The sequence below is a fragment of the Ixodes scapularis genome, unplaced genomic scaffold (genome assembly GCF_016920785.2).
Source record: "Ixodes scapularis isolate PalLabHiFi unplaced genomic scaffold, ASM1692078v2 PGA_scaffold6__148_contigs__length_123643588, whole genome shotgun sequence".
NCBI lineage: Eukaryota > Metazoa > Arthropoda > Arachnida > Ixodida > Ixodidae > Ixodes > Ixodes scapularis.
In genome coordinates, this window is record NW_024609881.1 from 10556239 (window position 1) to 10564797 (window position 8559).

Genomic DNA, 8559 nt, shown 5'->3' on the forward strand with positions numbered 1-8559 from the left:
GGCATGGTGCTTTGTTACCAGCGCCCTTTCGAATCGCCACAGCCGTTTTTCCCAAAGTACGAAAACGACGGTGACGAATACACGAAAACAAACTTGGTTCGGGAAGCGGCCGCTCATGACCCAAGCACTCGCAGACTATCTCTGCCCTTTCTGCTCTGCGCTAACATATTGGTCACCGCTTCGCGCGCTCCTCCTCACCTTTTTTCTGCGGCTGCGCGCCCTATGGCTTTGCCGTCGATGTGCTAGGCTTTCTCCGTATTGTCACTGGTGGTGACAAATAAACAAGAAATAAACAGGAATAAATAAACATTTAATGTGGCGAACTTGTGCCAAAAATAAAAGGGTATAAAAGATAATAACAGAGCGTCGCGGGCGTCGAAGTCGGCGTAGCAGCAGAGTCGAACGCTGGGGCGAAAACTGACTCCGGCTTGCCACGCGGAGCCGCTTTTGTACACACGTTGGCTTCTGGAGCATTCGACGTAGAAGGTTCGAAGCGTAGAACATTCTAAACTCGAATCAGCTAGACGTTTCTAGAATTCACCAGAACATCACATTACAGTGTCAACAAAATGCGTAGCCGCAGCCAGGAATCGAACCCTGGCCCTTCGCGTGGGAGGCAAGTGCGATAACCGTTAGGCTACGGCCGCGCTGCTTACCTGGCGCGCGGCAGCTTAGAGGAGGCTATGCCTGTGCGCTGCCGCGCTACACCGCTGCCGCGCGCTGAGCGTTGTGCGCCGCTATTTAAATGCGTCTTCACGCCGCTGCCGCAGCCACCAGAAGGGAACACTCCGGCGTGCCTCCACCGTTATTTCTGACCGGCACGCAAGTTTATCACATGGTGCTTGAGCTCTTTCTTCCTTTGGGCTCTAAAAGTTATTATTTATATTTGTTCTTTCCTGTACTTCAAACGAAGATTAATAAGTAACTTTTAGAGACCATAGGAAGTTTCAAAAGAGTGCAAGCCACACGTGATAAATAGCAACCAGTCACAGATAAATAGCGGCCACTTTTCCGAGGGTGCCCGCGGGCGCTAACTACAAATTTGTTTCGTGTCGTAAATATAAATGTAAAAAGTTTTCTTTTTCGTTGTAAATTAGTTTTAAATTAGTTTTATTTATGTATTTATGACTTCCTTTTCCCATCCAGGCTATTTAAAATTTTTTTTCTTTGCATGTGTTTCTTAAGCATGTGGGCAAAAAAGCCAAAATGCGCACCCCCTTCTCCTTCCCCCATCGAAGGAGTCGCCAATCTTTAGTTGGCGTCGCTCCAACACCAGACCCACTCGGGCACAGGGTTGAGACCCTGCTCCAGAGACACGAGGGAGGGAGTCTCAATCTTCCTCCTGTCCCCCATCTGTGATACTTAGTTCTTCGTTCAGTTTTCCCCAGATAATTTCTACCGGTACTCTAACCCCCTAAATATTGCGTCTACTTTACTGTAATCCACACTTCCACCTTCTGCAGTGAAACTCGGGGCACCCGGTATGTCTGTCGCCCCTTTGGGAAGGGCAGCACTAAGCTTCTTACATTTTAGAATCGCAAGTTCAAATGTTTCCCTCCTCTTTACATGTAGGGCACATTTTATCTGCATCTCCAAATCTAGCCCTGTATGTGTCTTATGCTGCCCTGTGTCTTTCTCCTTAAAGGGGCACTGACAGGTCAAAATTTTTTCTTTAATCTGAAATTACTTGAAACGATTTTTCAACTTTTACCTCATTAAGTTTTCTCCTTAACTCACAAATTGCGCAATGTACCAAACAGTTCAAGAAGACGGAAAGAAGGGAAACCCCTCTTGCTGGGATTCTGGTTTGTGTACCCGGACACCATTCTTCTCCTAGAAGATTAGCCTGTCGCTTAGAACTTGGAACAAAAGTTGCTTTCCGCAATCCATTAACCCCAAAGCAGTCAGTGCTGTGGAAGCTACATGCTCGTTCGGCCAGCCACACTTTTGCCACTTGATCACGCGCCCTCGCGCATACCCACCTGAGAACGAGGTCACCTGATGCAAGGGAGGCAGCTGATTGGTCCGGCAAGCGCACAGCTTCCACTGCGCTGTTAGCTTAAAGGTGAAGGGGATAAGTGAGGTCCAGAGTCCCGTGACGTGCGTTTAGGGCGGGTGAATACTTCGGGTACCGTGGATGTTTCACATTGAAAAAGCAGAGAGCTTTCGAGGGGAAGGAGGTACAAAATAGTCTTTTGTAGTCAGATTTTCGTACTAAAAGCCAGGCTTTTGACTTTCTACGTTTTTTTAGTTTGGTCCACTAAACGATATGCTATTAGTAAAATCCCACTTTGAATTCATTTATCCCGGCCTAAATTTCGTTTCGTGGGCCCTTTAAAACCGATGCCTGGACATTACCCTCCAGATTCAGAAGTTCGGAACTAAGTACTGTAAACAACTTAATTTTCCCAGACCTAATTTTTGCAAAATTCTCGAATCGTCTATAATTCGCAAAAAATAAGTCCTGCGAACAATTCCGGTAAAATGTAAACACTGTGGAATCTAGATTGAGATCCCACCACTTCACGAAAATTAAAACCCACGAATTGTTCCAAAACTTCAGCTTTGACCTAAATCGCGAAATATTAAGCCCGCGAAAAATAAGTCGTTTACAGTATTTGTTAAGTAAAAAACAATTTCTTGAAACCGAATTTAAAGTTTCTGCGTGACCCGCAGCAGTGCAGTGGCGTCAAAGATGGAGTTAACCTGCAACTCGAGCTTTTCACACGCCTCCGAATCATCCCGACCTGAAGTGTCGTGTCGCCCGCATTCCGTGATCAAACACTCCTTTCCATGCCTGCGTCTGCTGCCCATCGCTGTAAGCAGACAACGCTTCACTTTCAAGTTTGAAGTTCTTTGGGCCCTTTCAGCGATCTCAAATTCTTTAAAATGGTGTGATGTTGAAGAGGACACGCAGTGGACTTTTGTGAACGACGTGAGGGGCCTCGTCGTGCCGGTTCTCCTTTAAAGACTGGAGACTCCACTTAATGGTGCCAGTTGCAAATGAGTGCTTCTGTGAATCGAATTCCAAATAGCAGCAAATTATTACAGGACAGCTGCATCTGGATCTTGTTTGGGCTTTCCTTGTGTGTCAATATATATGGTATTTTCTTGTAGGTGATGGAGCCAGATGGTTAGGGGAAACCAGCTGCCCCCTGAAAGTCACCGAAGACATCTGGTTTGGATGCTTTTCCTGCACCTATGTCACCAGAGATCAACATGCAATTTTGAGCCATCTGGCTGCCCATGGTGATGAACAATCCAAGTGCCAGCATCCTCCCATGTATGATGGCTCGTCCCAAGTGCTCGGCAACACTCAGAACCACAAGAGTGAAAAGCCGTTTAAGTGCAGGCTTTGCTCCCAAGAGTTTGCTTATAATTCCCTTCTGACCTGTCATAATCGAACACATGCTGGTGAAAAACAATTTAAGTGCATGCAATGCCCCAAAGCCTTCACTTGGAGGAAAAGTCTGATGTACCACAATCAAACGCACACAGGTAAAAAGTCATTAAAATGCAAGCTTTGTCCCAAAGAGTTTGCTTCTAATTCCCTCCTGACCTTACATAATCATTTGCACACTGTTGAAAAGCCTTTTAGATGCATGAGGTGCACCAAAGCCTTTGCTAAAAATTCTTCTCTGCGAAGACATAATCGAACACACACAGGTGAAAAGCCTTTTAAGTGCATGCAATGCCCCAAAGCCTATGTTCAGAGTAGAAATCTGATCTACCACAACCGAACACACACAGGTGAAAAGCCATTTAAGTGCAAGCTTTGCCCCGAAGAGTTTGCTTGTAATTCCCTTCTGACCTACCATAATTATTTGCACACTGGTGAAAAGCCATTTAAGTGCTTGCAATGCCCCCAAGCTTTCATTCAAAATTCCCATCTGCGTCATCATAATCAACTACACACTGGTGAAAAGCCATTTAAGTGCAAGCAGTGCCCCCGAGCCTTTGCTCAAAGTTCCTCTCTGAGATATCATAATCGAACACACACTGGTGAAAAGCCATTCAAGTGCAAGTGGTGCTCCAAAGCCTTTGCTGAAAGTAGCGGGCTGACAAACCACAATCGTACGCACACAGGTGAAAAGCCATATAAGTGCAAGCAGTGCCCCAAAGCCTTTGCTCATAGTTCCTCTCTGAGATATCATGATCGAACACACACTGGTGAAAAGCCATTGAAGTGCAAGCAGTGCCCCAAAGCCTTCGCCCACAGTTCCTCTCTGAGAAATCATAATCGAACACACACAGTTGAAAAGCCATTTAAGTGCAAGCAGTGCCCCCGAGCCTTTACTGATAATTGTGCTTTGATAAATCATAATCGAACACACACTGGTGGAAAGCCTTATAAGTGCAAGCAGTGCCCCTTAGCCTTTGCTAACAGTAGCAGTCTGACTTACCACAACAGAGCACACACAGGTGAAAAGCCATTTAAGTGCAAGCAGTGCCCCAAAGCCTTTGCTCGAAGTGCCTCTCTGGAGTATCATAATCGAACACACACTGGTGAAAAGCCATTCAAGTGCAAGCAGTGCCCCCAAGCCTTTGCTATAAATTCTTCTCTCCAAAGACATAATCGAACACACACAGGTGAAAAGCCATTTAAGTGCAAGCAGTGCCCCAGAGCCTTTGCTCAAGATACGACTCTGAGAATTCATAATCGAACACACACTGGTGAAAAGCCATTTAAGTGCAAGCAGTGCCCCCGAGCCTTTGCTCAAAATTCTGGTCTGAGAAATCATAATCGAACACACACTGGTGAAAAGCCATTTAAGTGCAAGCAGTGCCCCTTAGCCTTTGCTCAAAATTCCTCTCTACAAAACCATAATCGAATGCATACAGGTGAAAAGTCCTTTAAGTCCAAGCAGTGCCCCCAAAGCCTTCTCTCATAATGCTAGTCCGATCCACTATTATCGAAAACAAGGGTCTTTAAGTTTTTCTAAATTTTTCATTTATCGTGCCGAAGTTTAGGATACTGATCTTTTTCTCAATGGCGATTTCAAATACGCAATTAGTTTTCAGATAGCATTACTACAGCTTTTCCTGCTCATTTTAATCCAAACGACGACCAATTAAATTTCGGGGTCACTCAATTTAATCCAAGCACCATACAATTCAATCCAAGCACCATACAATTTAATCCCGGAGTCGGTCAATTTGATGCACAACATATATTTATGCACTTATTCTATTCAGTGGTCATGTTTTGCTTACACATTTGGTAACTAAGAACAATTGTTTATACAATTAGAGTTTTTGGTGGGCAATTGATAATTTGATACTAATGTGATTACTTTGAGTTACTAGTCCCACTATGGACAAGGCTTAATTGATATGTTGGTTACTCTTTTTAGAGTGCAGCTCTTAGCTTACGCACCCGTTTCCGGCTTGAGTAGCGTCGCTGTCGGCGTAACCACGCGGTTCATGATGGGTAAATTCCTGGGCTAATTTTAGCAGAAAAATTTCCTCGCTAAATCCAGCGGAATTTTTTTCCCACCAAATCTAGTGGAAAATTTTTCCCGCCAAATTTAGAGGAAACTTTTCTCTGCTAGATCTAGCGGAAAACTTTTCCCGCTATATTTAGCGGACAAATTTCCCCGCTACATATAGCGGAAAATTTCCCCCGCTAAATCTAACAGAAAAATTTCCCCGCTATGTTTTGGCGGAAAAATTTCCCCGCTAAATTTAGCACAAAACTTTTTCCACCAAATCTAGCAGAAAATTTTCCCCGCTAAATATAGCGGAAAATTTTCGTTGTTAAATTTAGCGGAAAAATTTTCCCTGCAAGATCTAGCGGATAATTTTTTCCCGCTTTATTTAGCGGCAAAATTTCCTTGCTAAATCTAGCAGAAAATTTTCCCCGCCAAATCTGCCGAAAAATTTTCCCGCTAAACCTAAAATTTTTCCCACTAAATTAGAGGAAAATTTTCTCCGGTAAATACAGCGTGAAAAATTTTATGCTAGACCTAGCAGGAAAAATATTGCGCGAACGTTGGCGGGGAAATGTTTCTGCTAGATCTAGCGGGGAAAATTTTTCGTTAGATTTAACAGGGAAAATGCTTTGCTAAACTTAGCGAGCATATATTCCCGCTAAATTTAACGGGGGAAATTTTCCGCTAGATTTAGCGGGAAAAAAGTGAAAGCCGTTTACAACTCCCTGTAACGCCGAATTGGAACGCAGCTCTTGAGGTGTGTAGCAGCTAGTCAATGATGGCACCAATGGAAGAAGAGACACGGGGGCACGAGGGAATAAAAAGCAGGCATTCCGAATCGCCATTCGGGCCCGTCGTTTGGGAGCCACGACTTCAAACAGTTCCTGAAAAATTTGAAGATCGAGCAAGTAACTTCAAGCCCTTACCATGACCGATCAAATGGCATGGCCGAACGAGCCGTGAGGCAGGCGAAACAATTGCTGAGAAAAAATGCAAACATGGAAGAGTTTTACTATGCACTTCTTGAATGGCGCAACACTCGACGAGACGAGGTCCTCCAATCACCTGTACAAAGACTGATGAGCCGGCTTACAAGAACGCTGTTGCCCACGAGGCTTGATCATTACCTACCTGTTATCGTGCCGCCCAAAGCCGTCACAACGCCTCACAAAAATAAGGCAACAACAGAAGGCTAGCTATGACAAGTCCTCTCGAGCACTAGCAGATATTGAAACAGGTTCTCAAACTACCGTCTACAACAGCCTCAAGCATACGTGGTCCTCCCTTCATTCTTTAATATGCTTCGGGGGGGGGGGGGGGTCACCTGACCTCAGGGGGAGGGGGTCACGTGACTTCGGGGGGGGGTGTTACGTGACTTCGGGGGGAGGAGGGGGTCACGTGACCTTGAGGAGGGGGCCACGTCACCTTGGGGAGGGGGCCACGTGACCTTGGGGTGGCCTTGGAGGGTCACCTCGGGGGGGGGGGGGTCACGTGACCTTGGGAGGGGTCATGTGACCTTGGGGTGACCTTAATTACGCCGACGCCGCTCAAGCCGGAAACGGGCGCCTAAGAACTGCGCTCTAAAATTTGTGCTAAATTTAGTGGAGTAAATTTTCTGCTAGGTTTAGCGGGGAAAATTTTGCGCTAAATTTAGCAGGGAAATTTACCCTACATGCACCGCGTGGTTACGTCGAAGGCGACGCCGCTCAAGCGGGAGAGGGGTGCCAAAGAACTGTGCTCCAAAAAGAGTAACCAATATATCAATTAAGCCTCGTCAATAGTGGGACTAGTAACTCAAAGTAATCACATTAGTGATCAAATTATCAATTGCCCGCCAAAAATTCTAATTGTGTAAACAATTGTTTTAAGTTACCAAATATGTAAGCGAAACACGACCACTGAACACAATAAGTGCATATATATATTGTGGATTAAATTGACTGACCCCGGGATTAAATTGGTCGTCGCTTGGATTAAAATGAGTGGGAAAACCTGTAGATCCTGAGCTATCATTAAATTTGTAATTTTAATTAGGCCCTCAGTACGGGTCGTTAGCATAAAATTCTTTAGATTATGTCAACTGCTTATAGAATCGCATTCACCAAGATCTGCTTTGAGCTGTGATGCTATTTCTGTTGCTTTATGTCATACAATAATTATAATTAATTAGTTCTAAAGCCTTAATTAGATGCTAGCGACCCGTAAGAAGGACCTAATTAAAATTCCATATTTATGATAACTCAGGATCTAGTAAAGCTATCTGAAAACTAATTGTATGTTCAAAATCACCAATGAGAAATACATCAGTATACTGAATTTCAGCGAGATAATTAAAAAATAAAAAAGTTAAAAGACTCGTATCACCTTAAAAACCTTACAAGTGCAAACAATGGCCAAAAGCTTTGCTCAGTTTAGTTGTTTGTCCGCCAGAACCCAATGCGCACGTGCAAAATGCCTTGCGGTTTACCCGTAATTTGAGTCTGCCCCATGTCTAATCATTTAGCTCGTGCAAAACAATGCCTTTTCAATCAAAGTATGCATATAACTGAGTGCAAAATAGGTCCCAAGGCCTTTGCTCAGCTTAATAGTGAAGCTCACCGCAAGGAAGCGTGTATGCGTAAGAAGCCTCAACAAATCCCAGCAGCATTCCTGGCCATTTTCTAAATGGCCTTGCCTCATCAGGCACATGCTAATGCATTATGTTAACAAACCTTAAGGGCATTTGCGTAAAGCCTGCAGCAGGTAGGCCTTTCAAATGCCAGCAATATCCAAGAAGTTTCTATCATTATTCCAGCCTGGTTGGCTACACAGTCAGACTCTTTGGCAATGCTCTGCAGCCTTTCCTCAGAATGCCATCATTTGTCATCGCAGAAATGTATTGGTGCGTAGGAAATGATTCTTCTCCAGCTGGGATCTAGAGGCTGGTTAATGAATAGGAGAAATTGTTTAATGAATTTCAAAGCAGCTATTTGTGTTCTGCACCTCAATGTACATTGGGTCATTTTCTAGCTCTTGTTTCAAGCTCCCTTGAACTTGCTCGATGTATTCTTATTGAGGCGAGGTCTAATATGTATGTAAAAATGTCTTGATTGTTTTCCTTTGATACTTCTGTTGTCTACCTGGAAGA

General features: G+C 44.3%; 1 pseudogene; it reads right to left on the reverse strand.

Annotated features, from left to right (window-relative positions):
- Nucleotides 1–3134: 3134 nt before the first annotated feature.
- On the reverse strand, nt 3135–3902 carry LOC121838364 (annotated as a pseudogene).
- Between the last annotated feature and the right edge of the window lie 4657 nt (nt 3903–8559).